This window comes from Corvus moneduloides, chromosome 3, assembly GCF_009650955.1.
Source record: "Corvus moneduloides isolate bCorMon1 chromosome 3, bCorMon1.pri, whole genome shotgun sequence".
Lineage (NCBI taxonomy): Eukaryota > Metazoa > Chordata > Aves > Passeriformes > Corvidae > Corvus > Corvus moneduloides.
In genome coordinates, this window is record NC_045478.1 from 97,712,724 (window position 1) to 97,733,507 (window position 20,784).

At 41.8% G+C, this 20,784-nt stretch overlaps 1 long non-coding RNA gene across 1 annotated transcript in view; it reads right to left on the reverse strand.

Annotated features, from left to right (window-relative positions):
* LOC116441223 overlaps positions 1-18,942 on the reverse strand; it is a 50,614-nt gene extending 31,672 nt beyond the window's left edge. The window contains exons 1-2 of the long non-coding RNA XR_004238971.1: positions 16,837-18,942; positions 15,223-15,338 (exon numbers count right to left, since the gene is read on the reverse strand). This is a non-coding gene — a long non-coding RNA (uncharacterized LOC116441223). The remainder of the gene's footprint in view (positions 1-15,222; positions 15,339-16,836) is intronic.
* Positions 18,943-20,784: the final 1,842 nt, after the last annotated feature.

Consider the following 20,784-nt stretch of genomic DNA (forward strand, 5'->3'; position numbering starts at 1 on the left):
AATTCCACCTGTATTTGAAATAAAAGAACAGTCAGCCACAGCTTCATGTATTTATAACAGAGGGAGACATAGGGTTGCTAAGCTGTGTTTCTCAGGGAAATACATGCTTTCACAACTCATGACTCTGTGTGTGTGTGAAATCTCACAATGGCACATCATTTGGACAATTGTTCTGGAAAATCAAGTGTCTCAATTACAAAGCCACTACCATGGGACATGAGAAAGGTGGGTAAATGCACCTACTGGCTGGGAGTGATGGCCCTGTACCCAGAGAAACCCTTGTGCAATGGATTCCACTGCACTGAACACATCATGGGGTTGGCACAGGAGGCAAACAGCTTCCTCCACATTACCCCGAATTCTCCCTGGGAAACACAGCATTCCTCCCCAACACCATGTAACACAGACAGTGGGAGCCCCAAAAGTGTAATTGACTGCCACAGCATGTTTTTCCAAAGGTCTGCATGCACAGATGAGCTTCACAGTCACTTGGCAGCAGTATAAAACTACTATAAGGTACAGACCCACACAAGCCCAGGCTCCCTGTAGCCCTGTGAGCTTAACAGGGGGAAATTCAAGCACCTCCACATAGGGACAAGCCACTGTCATAAGCCCCTGCTGAAGGAATATGTAGGAACTGAACTTCAGACCATGAAGTTTCTTCTCCTTTTACAGAATATTTCCACATTGCAGTTGAAGCAACAGCTGTTAACAATTCACTGAAATAAAATGAAGGGAAATGTATTTACTTTGATATTTGTTTCTGAGCTGCTGATATTTCAATTATAAAGCTGCCATACATGAATATGTGTGGATGTGAACAACCACAATGCCTCTGCAGACTCATCTATTGGAAAAGAATGGTATCATTCTGCTCACAGAAACTTGGATGCAAATTCCATTTTATTGCTAATTCCTGGCAGAGAGCTACAACTCCTTATTTTACTGTCTTTCCTATGTGATGTATCACTACCCACACAGCTCTTTTGGTTGTGGTCTGGACTGTCAAACTCACAGGGCAAATCCAGCAACCCTACAGACTAAAAGCTTTTATGTTTTTACTTTAGGGTTCCCAAGTTTTTCAAGACACATTGATAAGCAAATTTTTAGGAATTTTCAGGAGATTTTCACATACCACAACATACTTGTAAATATCTTCAAAAGAAACTTCTGTCTTGCTAGGTCACATATACCTTCTTACCTCTCCCTTCCTTTTGCAGAAAAGAGGGGAAGGGGGACTCCGTAAACTCCCAAGTCAGAATACATGAAACCAGTAATATTTAATCAGATCCTTGTAAAAACTTTTAGACTGAAAGAAAGAACTGCAATGAGAAAACTCAGTATAAAACTATGGAAAGCTCATGCAGTAATAGATGATTCAGCTCACCTTCAGAGATTACTGTTACCATGCTACCCGGTTTCTTTTCTCAGATCTGAAACCACACTTTGGCCTGAAGATGTATTTCCTGAGCAATTACAAATAACCTAGGCCACTGACCTCCAAAAGTTGGTTCAGGACTTGCCAAAAAAGAGACTTGTTAAGAAAAAAATAAAAAAGAAGGTGAACTCAGGAAACCTCAGACTGGAAGAGAAAATGGTTACAGGGGAAGGTCGCCTGCTATGAATTTAGTATCTGGATTAAAAGGCTGCTAAACAGCAAGACTCAAGGAAATGAGTCAAGTTCAGAAAAAGGAGACACAAAAGATTTAAGGCAAAGAGCTGAACAGCATAGATAATGCACACTCTACAAAGATAAACAGTTCCAGTGTCTGTATATGGCTGGCTCTTACAAATGAGTGTCGGGTATGAAAGGAAACAGGAGGCAGAGAATGGGAAGAGAATGGACACTGACTCCAAGCCCTAAGGAAATACATTCAGGGCAGAAGAGAGTCAAGTATGAGAGATGAATCTTACTCCATTTTCTCAGGCAATGCTATTATTAGCATCCCAAACACTTGTCTGAGGACCAAACTTATGACCACTTTCATGTCCTCAGAAAGGGTGCCCCAGCTCAATTTGAGCAGTTCCTGTGTGCAGTGGGGTAGGGATTTAAAAGAAGGAAGACTTTGGGGGAAATGGCTGCCACATGCAGAGGCTCAAATACACCGTCATAACATTTGTCTGTATGGAGGACTGTATCAGACAGTGGGATACATTCCCCATCCATTTACTTCCCATATAAACACTTCCAGTGGCATTTTTCACAGATCTGTTCCCAGAGAGCTGGCACAATTTCATGCAGTAATAACCAAGCACTGCAGCAGCAGTTCTGTGTTCAATGTACAATGACACCAATGAATTCAGGCCTATGACAAGTCTCACCAGCATTGCATCTCTGACGTTAAGCAGCAAAAATCAGTTTCAGCAGGAAATCAAAACATTTTGATTCTGGGCAATCAAAAGCTACGGAATAGTACTCATTCACAATATTGGCAGTGCTTTTTCCCTAAAATATGGGACTAACAGAAATGTTTCTTAGAAGATGTGTATGTCTGCAAAGTCAAAGAGAGGAAGGAAGAGATCACAGCACTTCAAAATATGCCAGATCTTCAGTCAAAGTCTCTCCAGCAGTATGGTGGCATCATAAAAAAGCTTCTTTTAGGTGTTTCCCTCCACAGGGCAATGTGTAAATGTCTATGGAAACACAAGTGGAGTCCTAAACCATTCATAAAATTAGCCCCTGTATGAAAACAGATGCATGCTGGTAAATACCTGAGACTACTTCTAGCATCCTACATCATTTTGTGGAGGTGACCTAATTGTTCCACAAAACTGTGAAAATATTCCCAACCTAAATTTAGCTATTTTCAGTGTCATACCTGGAATTGCTGTTAAGGTGACCTCTTTGCAGATTTTCCATCAAGGAAAACCTTATCCTCATAGAGAGGGACAAACACTTTTGCCACTCCATTTTATGCCAGGTTGAAACAAAGCTTCATGTATTATCTGATTAAGCCTTATAGAAATGTGCAAAATCTGCACAATGGAGTTTTCGTGCATAGATGAAGTCAAGGAAATGGATGTTCTTTGGGACCTCTTGAACCTTATGTTCTCTGCATGAATGGCAGAACACATGAGTTCTGATGGTTAGCAATTTTCTTCTGGGAGTTAAGGATAGTCAGTACTCAGCAGAATTGAATTGCTGCCACAGTTTTCATTTATGAATAGGTTATCAACTCCTTTAGCATTCTCTAGTTCCACTAAAGAGAGCAGATTAACTAACTTTGTCAGCCTCTGCACCTACAACTTTCTCTCAGACTCTTTTATGTAGACCTAAAGGTCTGGCGCTTTAGTCTTTGAGTACCCCTTGTACAAGAATGCTACAGCCCGTATTTCCCACACTCAGATGATGTGATCCCTGAGCTCTCTGAATCAGGCTGAGATTTTACACACAGTCTTGTCAACACAGGCAGGATGTCAGAGATGCTAGTGGTCAACCTGGCCAAAAAGTCTGTAAATCTTTCCATGGCATTCCTATGAAAATTCCACCAGTAAAAAAAACAAGTGCAGAGGCAGAAAGAGTTTGCGTGGTAACTGCAGTAAAAATGAAATCATACTCATTCTCCCATCCAGCATCGCAGAGACAGATCATGCTAATTCTTACACAGCAGTGCTCAGTTATAATCATATTACTTGCCTTGGCAAAACAGCTGGAAAAAAAACAGAGAAATATCACTGGGGGAGAACAGGGACTTAGATCATATTCCCATGTCATTTTTTCATGATTTCCATTAAAAGTATAATTCCTGCTAATAAATTAAGACTTATAAAAACTATGCTAAGAAAACTCTTTAAGATAGAGAAAGAGAACACAAAACCCTTCCAGCAAAGATGGAACTTACAAGTCTAAAAATTTTAATGTTGCCATTTCTTTGCTCTTTTGACCTTCTGATGTTGAAATAGTCATTATACCTCCTTATTCGGAAAGATATCTAGATATAAATGCATATATATAAAAGTGTACACACAAAGATATATATGTGTGTGTAAAGAATACTCTCAGATTGGATATTGGGAAAGATTCCTTCACTGAAAAGGTTGTCAAGCACAGGAACAGGCTGCCCAGGGAAGTGGTGGAGTCACCATCCCTGGAGGGATTTAAAAGATGTGTAGATATGGCACTTGGAGACATGTTTAGTGATGGACTTGGCAGTGCTGGGGTAATGGGGGTCTTTCCCAACATAAATGTTTCTATGATTCCAGTGGAAAAGTATTTTGGTACTGGGTGTGAGAAGTCTGGGGAGCATATTTTAAGTTTGAAATTGGACAAATAGCAGTATGATAACATATCCAAATGTTGCTTTTATATAGAAGAGATCCAAGGACTCATATTTCACTCCAAAGGCAAAGGAAATATAAGTTCACTCTCAGCAAAAATCCTGGGCAGCACCTACTCCCTCATGGGGGTTGTGAATCATAGGTGATGTGAAACACAATGCTACAAGAGGAAATTTCAGTGATATTTATTTTTATCATATTTATCTCAATCCTAATGTGTTATTCTTTGTACTTGACACAGAAACATGTGTGAAAGGAGTCTGTCCAAGAAAAAAGACCTTTAAATTTTTACTGAAAAGGCTCACAAAGAGTAAGAAGCCCCCCCAAAAAATAAAGCAACTGCCTGGATGCACAGCACAACTGCAAGTTCCTTCGTGCAGAGTCCAGTGTTCTCTGCATTGAATCATTCAGCTGTCTACAGAAGCCAACCTCTCTGTGGGTAAGTCTTGTTAGTATTTCCATCCATCACTGCAGTGTTCTTTGATCAAGACAACAATAAAAGTCTTGGGGGATAGGAGAAAATGATCATTTTCTTGTAACAATCCTACTGGCATTAACTCATGTATTACAGCATGAATGAGACCTGCATGGTTTGGTCCAAAGCTCTCTTTAGTCATACATGCTCCTGCTCCAGGTTCCTTAAACTCTTGTTTAAAATGCAATTTGTACTGTTTACCTAAGTATTTTACAAACAGTGTTCTCAGTATGGAAAGGTTAACAATCACTGAAAATTAGCATAACTCCAAGAATCAACTTGTTTAGAGAGCCAACCACATCTACATTCTGCTAACAGTAAGCACTAATTAACAATGTCTGCTAGCACTAACATAAATCACAACTGTCCCTTTTCCTCTCCTGGCACTGCACTGGAAAATATCAAACCAGCAAAAATATTTGGAATGTTTCTTACTTCTTTTTTTTTTAAATTTTATTTTATTAATGATAAAATATTGGATGTCAACATGCAATGCTTTGTGCATTGCATCAGACAGCTCAAACAGTAATTGTGATGAATGGGAGTGGAAGGGCTAAGGTTACAGGCATTTAAGAAGGCTCTGTGGATTGCAAATATTAGGATTGATTAAAGGTCAAATACTTTATGGATTTATCAGTGTTGTATATATTTTCTCATGACACAGAATCACTTACACTACCTAAAAAATGAAATAGAAAAGAGCTGAAAATCAGATAATTTTTAAGTCTTTAACCCATATACAGGCTTAGTCATTGAGAATAATTAATGGCACAGAAATGTTTTGATTAGTCAAGCAATAAACCAGACAACCCCCAATAACCCACCCTTCAGTAATTCTTCTAGCTTCCCCCAGGTTCATAGGTAACAGTCTTTCTCAATAAATGTTTAATATTTATTAACACACAATCTGGCAAAAGATACTTCTTAGAGTGTTACTTAAAATCTGTATTTATTTAAACCAATCACCCTTAGTCCAGAGAGGATCTTTAACTTAATAGTTTACCCATGCCCTGTCTTCATTGTCTTTCTGGGAAAACAGAGTTTGAGATGGGTATCTCTATATTGTCTTTGATGCAAAGAATTTTCTAGGATCCAGACAAGCAAATAAATGACTGTCTTCATTTGTATCACACCGGATTTGAACTGACCTTCCTGAAGTCTGTATTTCAATTAGGACAGAGCAGTAGAAGCTGGAAGCACACGAATTTGTGGGAAAGAGCTTAGGATTTGAAGCTTTTGTTTAAGAAGCTGTGCAAGTGACTCTGCTGGTCTCACCAACATCAGGACTAAACCTTCAGCTCCAACTCTGCCTCATACTTATGGATAGTACTTACTTTAGGCAAGTGAAATCAGTTTGAGATCAGCAGCTTCATTCTTCTGCTTTGGATTCTGGCGGAGTTGCCCTGCAGAGCCCTTTTTGTTGCCTTTGGAGCTCTGCCCCACACGAGCCCACCTGACGGCCACATCTAGGGGTGTCTCCACGTCTTTCCAGCACAGCTGCTGCTACCCCCATGTGCATGTCCTGGCCTGGGATTTGCAGTACACTCTATCTTTTGAATTTTACTGAAAACAATGGAAGTAGCAACTTGGTGGGAATGCCACCATAGTCTTGAACCTGCATTTTAGGAGAGTTTTTGCTCTGTGTATGTTTTTCACATTTACACAGTTGGCAAACAGCTGGGGAGGCTGAGCAAAGAGAGAGGAAGGAGAGGGTATTCTAAGCCAAAGCTTTTCTTTTGCAGGTTGTTATTTGCTCCTGTTCTGAAAGGTGCTTGTAAAGATTATGTCCTCCCACACTACTGACAGTCACATTCACCAAAGAAACTCTCCAAGGTATCTGAGTTTCCCCAAAGATGGCATAAATTGCAGTGTAAGTTATCACCTAAGACCCAGAATGGAGAAATAGCCCTCAGCTTAATCAAGGGATGCCAGAAGAAAGGCCCCTGTGGGACAGGTTACTGGTAGCTACATTGCGATGTTCAACAACTGAGCAAATCTTGCTCTCAGTTATCCTGAGGGTGTGAAATTCAACCCCAAAGGCTTTGCCCCCAGCAGCACTGAAAGGGTTGTTTGAAGAGGCTGCCTGTTCTCTAGATCAATAGCAATGAGAACAGGCAGAATGTGTTGGAGGTATCCACAGATACCTCTACGAGGGAAGAAATTTTTGCATTTGAAAAACTCCAGCATTTCTCCGTTTTTCTTCTGGCAAGAAGCCCCTGGCCTTACTGGTTTCCTGAGAGTATGGACATGCATCTTCTAGTCCATAGTTTTTGGATGCCTGCTATAGGATAAAAAGTTTAGTTAATAGAAAAAAAGGTAACCAAGCCTAAATTTTGGGTTCTACTAAATGCCAATTTGTTCCTAGTTAAGTTCTATTAAATTTGATAGCAACCTCTAATGGGTGGGCATACAAAAACTCAGACCTGTTTCCTCAGCAACGAAGCTTTAAAGAGTAACACCCATTTGGTAGTGTAACATTTGATTAAAGCAGGCTCAGCTATCCCAACTGTAAAGGTTAAGCACAGACATGTGTGTCACACATGATGCAGTCAGTAAATGATGTAATGTTGATAGACCCGTAACAACGAAAAACATTCCAACACCAGATTTTGGCAGAAAGTTTGATACCATATAAAATACAATTAAACGGCTATAACTCGCATGGCGTGAGAATCAGTGTCCTGTAAAAATAACACAATACTTATTAGAAACTTTCCAAAATATTTATTTGCATTTCAAAACAACTGTTCTGCTTTTAAAATTGCAATTCCTTAAGCAGGTTTGTACTGTGCAAGTTGGCTTTCACAGTTTTATTTTGGCAGGGTAATGCTATAAGCTGCAGGCTGTTTCTAGAACAACATTTCGTCTTATCACTAGCATTAAAAAAACCCTGCTTTTGCAGCAAGAGAGGTCTAGCATGACTTTTTTTCTAAAAATGAAATTTAATTTATATCACAGGACCCTTGCACCACTGAGAGTTTTCAGGGGAACTGAGTCATACAGTGGTCCTGATCTTTACTAGTCCATGGGTACCAAGTAAGCCACAGATTTTTAAGAAAAACAAATAGACTTACAGTTATATAGGAAATGTGCAACATGATTTTACCAAAGGCAGATCATCCAGACAGACCTTGCAACTTCATCTAGAAAATAAACCAGGTCTCCCAGACGATGAAAAATCTCACTTGTCTGTGCTTCTGTACACATTAAATACCACAGTAGAGAGTAAATTATTAGAAAAACTGGGGGAAAACAAAAACCAAACAAACTAAAACCCCACAACAAACACCCAAGTGAAAGGGACCAGGCTAACAGCAGTAACTGAGAAGTATTAGTAGCTCCACTGGAGGCCACTCATGGAGTTGTTTACAGTCAGGACTGAGCATGTTTGTTATTTACAGCCATGGCTTCAGCACAAAAACATGAAACTGTACTGACAAAACTTCCTGATGACCATGGTACTGGCAGTACAGAAGTGTCAGAATGACATGTCAAAAGCCTTGACGTCCCTAACTGAGGTCAACCAAAAGAAAGTAAATGGTCTTGTATCAGATGTAATGTAATGTATTAAAGGAGAATTAACAAGAACTTCTGATGTTAGCGGTGCTTTCAGCTGCCAGAAATATTTCCTCTTGGAATGTTTCTATGGATCCATGTTTCAAACCAATCACATAATGGTATTGAGCTGTCACTGTGATGTAACCACTCCAAAAGCTAAATGGGATGGACCCAAGACTCATGCACAAGGTATTTTCTATAGTGAAATGAAAATGCATGAGCACTTCACAAGTTATTGCTGTGATCTCTTATGTCAAAACATATTGTTCTTGTCAACAACTTAAAGAGTGTCAAAGGAGCAGTGGAGAAATAGCTGGTGGGCATGGCCTGGGGGGAAGACTGTGTGGCACCCTAAGAAATCACTTCTCAGAAGGTGACAATTAAACAACTCAACATCAAGGAGAGGTAGGGACTGGTCTGTCTGCTCAATACAATGCAGGACAGAGCTGAAACTCCTCACACTGAATTAGGTGACCTGGTCAGAAAGCACAACCTGTCTATCACAACACCAAGATCCTCAGCTGAAAAATGAAGTTTGTCCAAGTCCTTCTCAGCTGAAAGGTTGCTTCCATTTATTACCAAACCAAGCTGATTTAAGACTCAGCTGAGGTAAAAAGCTTTGTAGTAATTGCCCGTGATTAATATCTTATTAGATTTCAGTAACCCAAAGAAAAGGTGGATTTTTTTTGTACACTAGCTTTCAGATTTTGACCTAGCAACTCAAAATTCATTGGGACAGCCCCATTACAGATACATCCCTTGGCAATGCGAGTTTATGCCTGGAAATGACAATATTCTTTCTCATGTTCTTTCTCTAAGCAACCAGCAGACCCAAACTCAATTTGGCTGTGTATGAAGCCAAGTTTTAAAATTGCTCCTAATTGCTTTATGTGTATAGCCCAGTTAAATGACAAGGAAGGTATCCTACTTCACAGTTCCCATGCCAGCTTTACATATGCTCATAGACAAACATGTTACACAGACACTCGTACACTGGATACACATTTAAAGCTCTGTGATAATGTGAGAAAAAAACACTGGCAAAGCCATCTGTGAAAGAAAAAAAATTGGATTGTGTTGGCTCCTTGCTTTCAGATGAAGCCTACAAAACATTCTCATTCCCAGGCAATGGGATATATATGGGAATGATGATACCAAAATCCATAAAATGGGAATTGTGAGAAATCCACAGCATATGGCCAACAGTAGAAAAGAGATACTAGTTTGCATGGAAAAACAAGGAGTTTTATTGTCCTGCTCATATCATATGAAGCATGCTTAGTTCATTTATTTATTTTTTTCTAATAGTCTTATCCTTTTATGTTATTACAGTGCTTCAGAAAATCTCAAGGTCTAGGGGGAAGTTTAATGTTTGCTGTTCTGGGATCATTTGAAGCCATGCATTCAAAGAGGACAAAACCACTTTTAAGTCTGCCTGTAGGAAATCTATCTTGGCAACCAGACAACTAGAATTAGTTATTAAAGGCATGTCAAATGAATAAAGACACCTCTGTAAGGAAAACCGCAAAAGCATTTACTTTTTCTAGTATGAATAGTGGGCTAATACCAAATCAGCTTTCATTTTCCACTCTCCCTTCACCTCCTAGACCAGAGGTCAGATCCAATAAAGACTAACCCAACTGAAAATCATTTCGGTTTGTTGCATCTATTACATAGCAGATGTATATTAAATAGCACTGCCTGGAAATGAAGCAAACTCACATAATCTGATGTGGCAATCTCCTTGTGGAACTGGTTCACTGCAAGGCAAAGAAGTCTGTGGTATTATTAAAAATCAGGAGGCACACCAAAAAAAGGTGGGGGGGGGGGGGGCAGTTCCCCTTACAGGGGGAAAAAAAAGAAAAAGAAAAGAAAAAGAAAAAAATAAAAGGTAGAGCTTTCTAGTTCTGTAGTGGAAATTATGATACTACAAAAAACATGTTCAGGATCAACTTCTTCCTTACACCGGGAAAATCCCCTGGAATAACCTAGTCAAGCAGTAAAGACAAAAATAAGCATTTTCATGGTAGTCAGAGTTTGAAGGAGTGGGAACAATTCCCGATTTTACTGAAGATTTCCTATGTGATACCTTCTAAATTCCGTCGCTCAAAAGAAGAGACTTTGGGATTTTCATCTTTACTGTGACCACGTCAGAAAGCAAGACCTCTGTGCTGTGTGACTGTCATGTCTATCCCCACAGCTTTACCTGAAAATGTAAAATTTATGGACATACCTGCTACTTCAAATCTTCCTTATCAGACTATGGTTAGATTTGTCCAAGGTCTGAAATCAAGCATAAGCTTCTTCTAGACTTTTTTGTTAACATCTAATAAGAAAGAAGTCAGAAAATCCATGAGTGGGTAAATGACTGTCCCAGTCTGGTATTTGTTAAAGAAGCAACTACAGATTGTGGTTTTATCTTGATCCACTGAGTCAGGAATATTTATTTGGACTAAAGTAGCTATAAAAATCAGCTTTAGCTGTAGCTACAAAAAAAAAAAAAAGGTAAACTGTTTTGACATCAGGTAGCATATACAGTTACTAAATTTGTCAGAACTGTAACATTATCAAAGGTCATTTTAGGAAAAATATACTACTTATACACAAAATAATTTACCTGCCTAATCAGACACCAGGAAAGTTAAACAAAAACATGGGAAATAGAAATCTTGGAGATGGAAAAATACCAGTCCCACTTACAGAAGTTGCAGGTTACCTATCAAACAGTTGTTTTGAAGACTTTGGTAAAAGACAAGTTCCAAATCTTATAAAAAATAAGCCCCTTTAAGTTCATGAAAATCAGTAGAACACAGCCCAAAGGAGCTCCTATCCTGTGGCCTATAAATCAGACAGAAGTTCTCCAAACTGGCTAGGAATGAGTCACTTCTTCATCACTTCCCAGATGAGAATTTCTCAACCTTCTTCACTCACTCCTTGCCAAGCTCTAAAGCCAGCTGTCTTACATGCTATCATACCACTTGCACTGTCTCAGGAAGAAAACTCTTCATTCATACAACATACCAAGAAAAACACTGGGAAAAGACATCCCTGATTTCTCATAGCACGTGTTGACTTTTCTTCACATTACACTCACAGCTTAGCTCTAAGGAATTTCTCTATCACTCAGACTAGATACAGCTAACAGAGTGAATCCAGCTGAAATTCCTGTTCAAATTAACTCTTTGGAGCCCAGAAGCACTAGGGAGGGCATTCTCTTAGGCCTCTCTCATGCCTACCATAAACAACAAGAAAACATCATAAAATCCTCCAGTTTGGCTTCCATGGTCTCTAAAACAGGTAGACCAGAGCATATAAAATTAACCCAGCTGTTCTGATACTAGAATCATCGCATTCTGATTTGCCAATAGGTCTCCAGTGTCAACTTGAGAAGGCCAAGAAATGAAGAAGACACCACTCATTTGGTATTTCATTAACTTTGGTTTTTCCAGCAATAACCATTGGTCCTGAGGAGACTGATAAGTGCTCAGCATGTACCTTCATCTCTGCATTTCCTGGTATTATCACAGCACCTTGATGTGAGACCTGAGCTCTAGAGGCCTAACCTCAGTTGTTGTCCACATCCTGGAAAGGCACAAAGCCCCATTTCTGAATCTTAGTGCTTTGATAAAATAATATTCACTCTAAAAAGGGTTCAGTACTTCCGGCAGCTCCCAGGCTTTCAGCAAGGACAGGATATATTTGTGTATGTCCTCTTCGATGTATATGGAGATACAGTTCTGTGATAATCTTCACAGCATATCAAAATAGCCTGCTAATCTTTCACAGTCCTTCTTTGACTTGGATTTGGGGGCAAAGACCCCAGTGTCTCAGCAGGAAACTGTATCTTTAGACTCAAGGTGAGTTCCTTCCTAAGCTTCCATAGAGGCTATTTTGTGTCCTGAAACATGAAGATTTAAGCCTTCTTTACCATCAGTTCTAATATGCCCTTATTCATATGAATCTTCACAATTTTGAAAATCTACCTCATAAAGCTTTTAATCTCTTTTGATACCTTTGTAGCACTCAAATTTCAGCTGAACCATGGGCATGCAAATAAATATGATGCCCCTGGTGACTCTCTCACAGGCTTCATTGCATACTTACTTGCAAAACACAAAGTTGGTTCTGTATATTTCTGAAACTCTTTGTTAAAACAGTGAAGGTGTTTCTTGCTTTGAAAGCACACACAAACAAAACCTGCTGCATACTGGCAGCCCATGGTGCTACTTTACTCTTTTGGCTTCAAAGAAGTCACCATTCAAAAGATGAGTTCGTTGGGCTCACAGGAAGAAAAATACTTTTACTAAGGAAAGAGGTATCCCATTTAAGGAAGCCTGAAGGACATATGTTTACTGAGTGGAAAAAAAAATAGTCTAGCTTCACTTGTGAAAATTAGTGAGAGTGGTACTCTGCTCCATAGCATTGTTCTGTTTACAGTGATCTTTTCATGCAATGGCCACAGTACAAGGCTTAGAAGGAGTAGACGCAAGATTATTTTGATTTTAGCATGCTGCTTATCACACACTTATTTTTTCTGTCAAACTTGATTCACAATCAACCAGAGGTGTCACATGAGATCAGGCAAGGGAAGAAGGCTCCTAGCATTCCCCCCTTTTCCTTTCCATAGGGCACAGCACAAGGAATGGCACTCTTTCTTTTCAACAGATTACACCAAACTTGCATGTTATTACAGCTCCACCACGGAGCATATGCTTAATTTCCTGTGCATCCAAAACATACCGGGGCTGAGCAATACAGCCTGCAGGATTTTCTCACATACCAAGACAAAAAGGAACCATGTAAGTTGTCCAACAGATGTCTGCTGTTTAAGATATGGTTTTAATCACAGAAGGACAAATCTAATAAACTGAGAATTTTCATTATGCATTTCAAGTTGTTGTCTCTGGTGCCTACAATGGCATTGCATATCTGTTGGGTTTTTGCCTAACAGCAATGATTTAGAAAAGAGACAAAATGAGTGCATCCAGAAGTCACTGCTGTTCCCCTCATTAGTATTTCGTTGGTTTAGAAACAGGATAAACTAAAATTCATGTGAAAGAGCATATATATGCCATATTAGATTAATAAAATTAATGCCCTAGACTTCTGAATCCCCTTAACTTTCATTGATGTGCCTCTCTCTAACAAGTTTAAACATTTTTTTCATTACAAGCTGACCTGCAGAAAATGAATCCATGCTTGAGTTTTAGACCACTCTGTCTAGCTTGTTTGCCAAAATAAAAGTAAATAATACTAGAAAAAAATAATATGTGCTCGAAGCAACTTGTTCATAGCATTATTGATTGAACATGACACCTCAGAGAAGGCAATATGTGAAGAACTAAAACTTGACCTTTAGTCATTAATATAAAACTGTATTCTACATCATAATATGCCAGACACAACACTAAGTAAGGACAAAAGTGTGTCCTTAGGGAAAGAAATTGCAGCATCATGCATTGTCAGAGCAGTGTAAGACTGTAGGGACAAAAGTGTATCATTAGGGAAAGAAATTGTCATATTATGCATCATCAGAGCAATAAAATGAAGGTATACTCAGGTTTTATTCTGTAACTCAAAAGAAGTGATTTTTGGCAGTCTTCTAAAACTCAAGAATTATTTCTATTATTCTTAACTGAGCTTTCTTCTCATTTTCACTTAAAAAATGAACATTTTCTAAGCAGAAAATACCTGAGTTTTTCCAAACACAAACATGGTCATATTTCATATCCACCACCTCTTGTCACTGCCACTGGAAAGGACAAACTGTATCTGCCAAGCTGTAAACTGGACAAGAAACTCAAAATGGTAGCATGAAGACAGCACTGGCACCAATGTGCTACTAAAGGATTTTATACTCAGAGTGGTTTTTTCATCTTTTTAATCATAAATTAGAACTGTGAGAGGCTGGCACTGTTAGCAAATAGATTCTTTCTGTTAAACTTTATTTTTAAATCTTTTGCGCTCTACAAAATCCCTAAGCAGAAGACCAAAAACAAACAGTAGAGGTAAGTGCTACTGACCACAGAAGTCCCACAGAAGCAAAATATCTACAGGTTTTAAAAACTGGTTATGAACAGTGTTGCGTTTGGGTCACACAGAGCATATTTCAGGGACTGCGATTCTAGTGCAGTTCAGCACACATTTAACAAAAAGTTAAGTTATGAAAACAGAAATCATTGTATGTTCATCATTCTTAAGTTAGTTCTATATGCTAAATGATGGGTTTCTGTAGCCATTGCCCTCTTATGGCCAAAAGGAATTCTATCCTACTGCTGCTTTATTTTCTAAGTGGTAATTCATTGCTGAAATATTAAAGGACCCATAACGGCAGTAGAGCATCATAAGAATTAAATTTCCCAATGTGTGGGTAGTCCTAGTCTGGTAATTTACTACAAATGCCCTACAAAATGGCAGGAATTTCCATTGAACTGGTTCAATGATGCTACTGGAGTTTTCACAAACTTCAAACTTTTCACATGACATTGTGAAATCCCAAAAAAATGGCTAAACCTCCCACTGCATGCTATAGTCTCCTTTATATTTTTGTCTTTGTGAGGCTTATTCTTAACTGAATATTTTACTTCAGCCCTGGACCAACTGAACAGTTCTACACTTCCACTCAAAAGAAAAAAAAAGGCACATTTATTTTGCATTTCGATTCCCTGGTAGTGCACCAACACTGACACTCCTTGATGCTGCAGGAGGAGTGGAGGAAAGATGATTGCTTCAATTCAAACCATGTGACAGTCTCTAGCTGCACTGGTGCCTCTTGCTCTGTTCAACAGCCTGATTTCAGAAGACTGTTTGAAGAAGTAATGCAATCCATTTGCTGAGTTTCTAAATAACGAGAGCTGACAGCCCTGTGCTGCAATAGCTGTACATAACACTGGTGATGAAGCTTTACTCACAGCATTGTTATCACAGGGGAGAGGGCAGTGAACCTTGTTTTTCAGCAGCCCATGCTCTTGAATTCATTGTTTTTCTTCCCTTGTATGTGCTCCTTCCTCAGTAAAGTGTGAGAAGTCTGCCAAAACAGCAGCAGAACGTGAATAGTGCCAGAGCGGACCAACACTGCTGGCAAAGCCATGACAGCCATGTGTGGCACCTGAGAGCCAGCAGAGCTGTTTCTGAAGGTGAACTGGATGGATGACAGCCATGCTTCAGCACCCAGATTACACAGCACTGCCTGTTTACCTGCTTGTATTTTTCTTTCCCATGTTCAGGTTCTCACATGACCAAGGGAGCAGATTTAAATTCAAGCAGGAACATGAAACAGAGTTAAAGAAGGTAAGGACTTGCACCTTAAGAACACATGCAGGAACACTGTCCATCAATTGGGCAGACCCTGATTTTTTTTCAAGACCAGCCAGGCACCAAGCCAGGAGTTAGTGTGCATGTACAGCCCACCAGGTAAGAGCAGACCTGACACCAGTGCACAGCAGTGTGAGAGCAGACCAAAGGGATCGGGGGAAGCTTTTGTGTGCAGCTCCTCTTGCTAGCCAGGAAAAACAAAAGACAAAGATTTCTCTCCCTCTCCAGTGGTGACAGAATTCGGGGGACCTCTATGGCTCCTTAACATTGTGTGTTTATTTTCTCCTGTTATAGGACTTTATTTTGAAAAAGATCTATTTCCTAACTTGGCAATGTGCTACTTTGCAGCCTACACTCATCCAAAGGAGCTTTCGTTGAAGCAACAGCATTATATGAGAAATCACAAGTGTTGCTATGAAATAATAGTCTGGTAAAGAACGGTGAATTAATTCTAATGACAAACTAGAAGTGTTTTAGAGGATTGTATAGTAGTGTGTTCTACCTTTGACATTTAAAATCTATCATTTCGTTAGACACTGCAAAATACAGAAGTGGACTGTCCTGCCATTTACAATTTAGTTTTCCTGTTCCACTGAACTGCAGTATTTCTACTGTCTCTATACAGTGCTTTAAGATTATGCAAAGTCACATTTATCTGGAAATACTTTTTGTTATCCAAATAGTTTAGATAAACTGCAATAACACCAGCGACCCCTAAATGTTTCCAGAGAACGTGTTGAGTACTTCTCACTATTCAAGAAACAAGGTCGCATGTCTGGTTCAATAAGACCCCAGGCTTATGGGCTGCCATCTGCCCACCACACCAGTTCATCTGGCACATCACCACTTTCTAATCACATAAACTACTTCAGTGCTTGGTGGCTGCTCTAACCATCTTTCCCTTCACCCTCTATGTGACAATATGCCTCAGATTTATGCCTCAAACTATGCATGTGTCTGCCAGCCCTGCTGTCCATGCAGCAAAGAGCTCCTTTGTGATCGAAAGGCAGGTCTGCAGGTGGTTCCAGATGACAGAGTGGAGGTTAGGCACCAATGACACATCCTACAGATAGAGGTACTCCCAGGATTCATGCAAAAACAGCTTTGTTAAAACCCATAGGCAAAATTATTTTCCTCAAAAAATGTATTTCCTTTGAAATTGTTTTGACAGGAACTGTTTTGATAAGGACCTCAACAATGTGTATAAATACCTGTAGGGAGGACACAAAGGAGGTGGAGCCAAGGAGTTTCCAGTGGTGCCCAGTTAAGGACAGGAGGCCACAGGCACAAACTGAAACACAGGAGGCTCCCTCTGAACGTCAGGAAATACTTCTGTACTCTGAGGGTGACTGAGCGCTGGCACAGGTTACCAAGAGAGGTTGTGGAGCCTCCCTCACTGGAGATACTTGGAAGCCTTCTGGACATGGTCCTGGGCAACTGGCTCTGCTTGAGTAGGGAAGCTGGGCCAGATGACCTCCACAGGTCCCTTCCAGACTCAATCCTTCTGTGAATCTGCAATGAGAATTTGAAGGAAACTTTAAGTCCATTCTGAAATCCACCCAAGACACATACAAACTCTACAAAGAATTTGTGTACAATCTTGATGCTCATTGATTGCCCATCTAAACCAGGAGTGGGACAAAATGACTTACTACATCCCAAAACAAGTTCTTCTCTTACAAGAGCACATAAGAAAGATAGAAACAATTCCCTGCTTAGGGTCTTGAGACTTAATTCAAGTGCTCAGTTCATGAATGATGTTGCAGACAGACATAAATTAACTCTCTCTGCTCTCCAGTGAGTAGAGAGACACAGAGGTTATACACACTGAGGCTTTGCTTTCATCATGGAGTAAAGGTTTGTGTTTTACCATGGACTGCACAATTCAGCTCAGTGACATTTTGCTGCTAGAAAAATCAGAAGGAGGAGGCACCATGTGGGGCTTACCTAGCTGGCAATAAAAACTACAATTATGTTGTCTCCATGGAGATTCACTGCAGACAGCCAAGATGCAGCAGCCAATAATTATCTGTGGGATGTTTTTTAAGTAGCGCAGAAAGATTGTACATCCTATTGTAGGATGGCTAGATAACAGGACAGTAAAGGCTGCTGTGAAAATAAGCTGAGAATTAACCTTTTGCCAAGCCCCAGCTATGATGTCCTTACAAATTCGTATCATCACCTTTGAGACTTTGCTGGCCTTCTGTGACTTTCTGAGCAAGAGACATCATACACCCACCTCTTCTCCTGTGTCATGTACTATATGAGAAACAAGGCTGGGATTGCTGATGCTCACTGGCTCCCCATCAGTGACTCCCATGTAGAAAGACCCAGGTACGCTCTGGTAACTTCCACTTTCTGCAAGAATTCTCACCTTAGCTAGATATACTAATGAAACTGTTGTCTTCAAAACTGCTACTTTGAACAACTTAGAACTTCCAGAGTTTAAAAACAGATCAAACACTATGACTCTAAATCCTACTGTAACTCAGACTAAGGAAACCTCATTACCTCCAGAGCTACTACTAATTGACAATAGTGTAAGAGGAAAGACTAGTTTCTAGCTGTAATTAGAAAATGTCTCTCTTGTTGGGAAACATCAGAAAGCTGATCTCAAAGATAGAATTTTTTTTTTAATCCAGATTAGTCCCATGAAAAGATCTGCACACATTTGTCCCACTAACATTTTGATGGAGCAATTCAGACATTGCAACAGTAATGTTTTTTGACCTTTTAATCAATTCCATTTTGCAACTTCTCCATCTGAGAACCACAGGACTCATTCTCTGGAGTCAATGGAAACTTTCTGTCAAATAACCATCTGCAGGAAGAGACAAAACACATAATGACAGGATAAGTTTGTGGAGAATCTGAAAGGATTGAAAAAATAAATCTGGACCTGAAAGCAGATGAATTAGAACAAAGGGACCCAAGAAAAATGTAAGGCAGCAATTAGGGCTAGAAAATTAAAAATACTGAGGAATGTAATCAAACAGGACAGTCTAATCAATGAAAAGCATGCCACTTGCTCTCTGGGTAATTGCATCCCTCCCCTTTTTTGGTTTGGTTTTTTTGGGGGGTTTTTTTGTGGTGGTAGTAACAGCCCATATTTAAGATAATTGCATTCCCATAAAGCTCAGAAGTCTAGGACTACTATAATTTTAATATTTGTCACATGGGACTTCGTTCTCATTCTCCTGAAGTCAATAGCAGCTGACAGTCATTTCAGTGGAAGCAGGGTGTCGTGATTTGACACTGGCCCAGCACCGGGCACCCACAAGAGCCATCCATTCACCTTCCCCTGCCACAGCTGGGCAGAGGAGAGACAGAAAAAAAAAAATTAACAAAGGCTTCATTAGTTGAGATAAGGACCAGAAGAAAATACTTCAAGGGCAAAACAGGCTTAACTTAAAGTTGCAGAGTGAATTTATTACTAACAGCGTCAGAGGAGGATCATGAGAAAGTAAAATAAGCCCTTAGAACACCTTTTCCCCCAGCCCCTTCCTCCCTCCCACCGACAGCGCAGGGAGACTGGGCACGGGGGTTTGGTCAGTCCATCACCGAGATTTCCTCCCGCTGCTCCGGGAGAGGAATGTTCCCCTGTGAGGCCGTGGGCTCCCTCCCACAGGAGACAGACAGTTCTCCGTGAACCTCCCCGGCGTGAGTCCACTGTCAGGAGCAGCAGCCCCACCGCCCCTGCTGCAGCGTGAGCCCCTCCCCCGGGCACACAGCCCTCCCAAAACTGCTGCACCGTGGGTCTCTCTTCCACGGGGTGCAGTGCTCCAAGGACAGGCTGCTCCAGCCTGGAAGCGGGGCCTTCTCTCTCCACCGGGTCTCCCACTGGATCACAGCCCCCTCCAGGCATCCATCTGCTCCAGCATGGGCACCTCCCCCACGGGCTGCGGGTGGATCTCTGCATCCCCCATGGATCCCCAGGGGCTGCGGGTGGATCTCTGCATCCCCCATGGATCCCCAGGGGCTGCGGGTGGATCTCTGCATCCCCCGTGGATCCCCACGGGCTGCGGGTGGATCTCTGCATCCCCCATGGATCCCCACGGGCTGCGGGTGGATCTCTGCATCCCCCATGGATCCCCAGGGGCTGCGGGTGGATCTCTGCATCCCCCATGGATCCCCACGGGCTGCGGGTGGATCTCTGCATCCCCCGTGGATCCCCAGGGGCTGCGGGTGGATCTCTGCATCCTCTGTGGATCCCCAGGGGCTGCGGGTGGATCTCTGCATCCCCCGTGGATCCCCACGGGCTGCGGGTGGATCTCTGCATCCCCCGTGGATCCCCAGGGGCTGCGGGTGGATCTCTGCATCCTCTGTGGATCCCCAGGGGCTGCGGGTGGATCTCTGCATCCCCCGTGGATCCCCACGGGCTGCGGGTGGATCTCTGCATCCCCCATGGATCCCCACGGGCTGCGGGTGGATCTCTGCATCCCCCATGGATCCCCAGGGGCTGCAGGTGGATCTCTGCATCCCCCGTGGATCTCCAGGGGCTGCGGGTGGATCTCTGCATCCCCCATGGATCCCCAGGGGCTGCAGGTGGATCTCTGCATCCCCCGTGGATCCCCAGGGGCTGCGGGTGGATCTCTGCATCCCCCGTGGATCCCCAGGGGCTGCGGGTGGATCTCTGCATCCCCCGTGGATCCCCACGGGCTGCGGGTGGATCTCTGCATCCCCCGTGGATCCCCAGGGGCTGCGGGTGGATCTCTGCATCCCCCGTGGATCCCCACGGGCTGCGGGTGGATCTCTGCATCCTCTGTGGATACCCAGGGGCTGCGGGTGGATCTCTGCATCCCCCGTGGATCCCCAGGGGCTGCGGGTGGATCTCTGCATCCCCCGTGGATCCCCAGGGGCTGCAGGGGCACAGCTGCTTCCCCATGGTCCTCACCATGGCCTGCAGAGGCACCTCAGCTCCGGCACCTGGAGCACCTCCTGCCCCTCCTTCTGCACTGCCCTTGGTGTCACCGTGTTGCTTCCCTCACGTGTTCTCATCGCTTCTTCTTCTCTGACTGGAATCCAAAATCTTGTGACTTTGTTTTGATTTTCCTTTTAACTATGTCATCACAGAGGTGTTACCAACCTCTCTCATTGGCGCAGTTTTGGCCAGCAGCATGTCCATCTTCATTGGCTCTGCCGGACACGGTGGAAGCTTC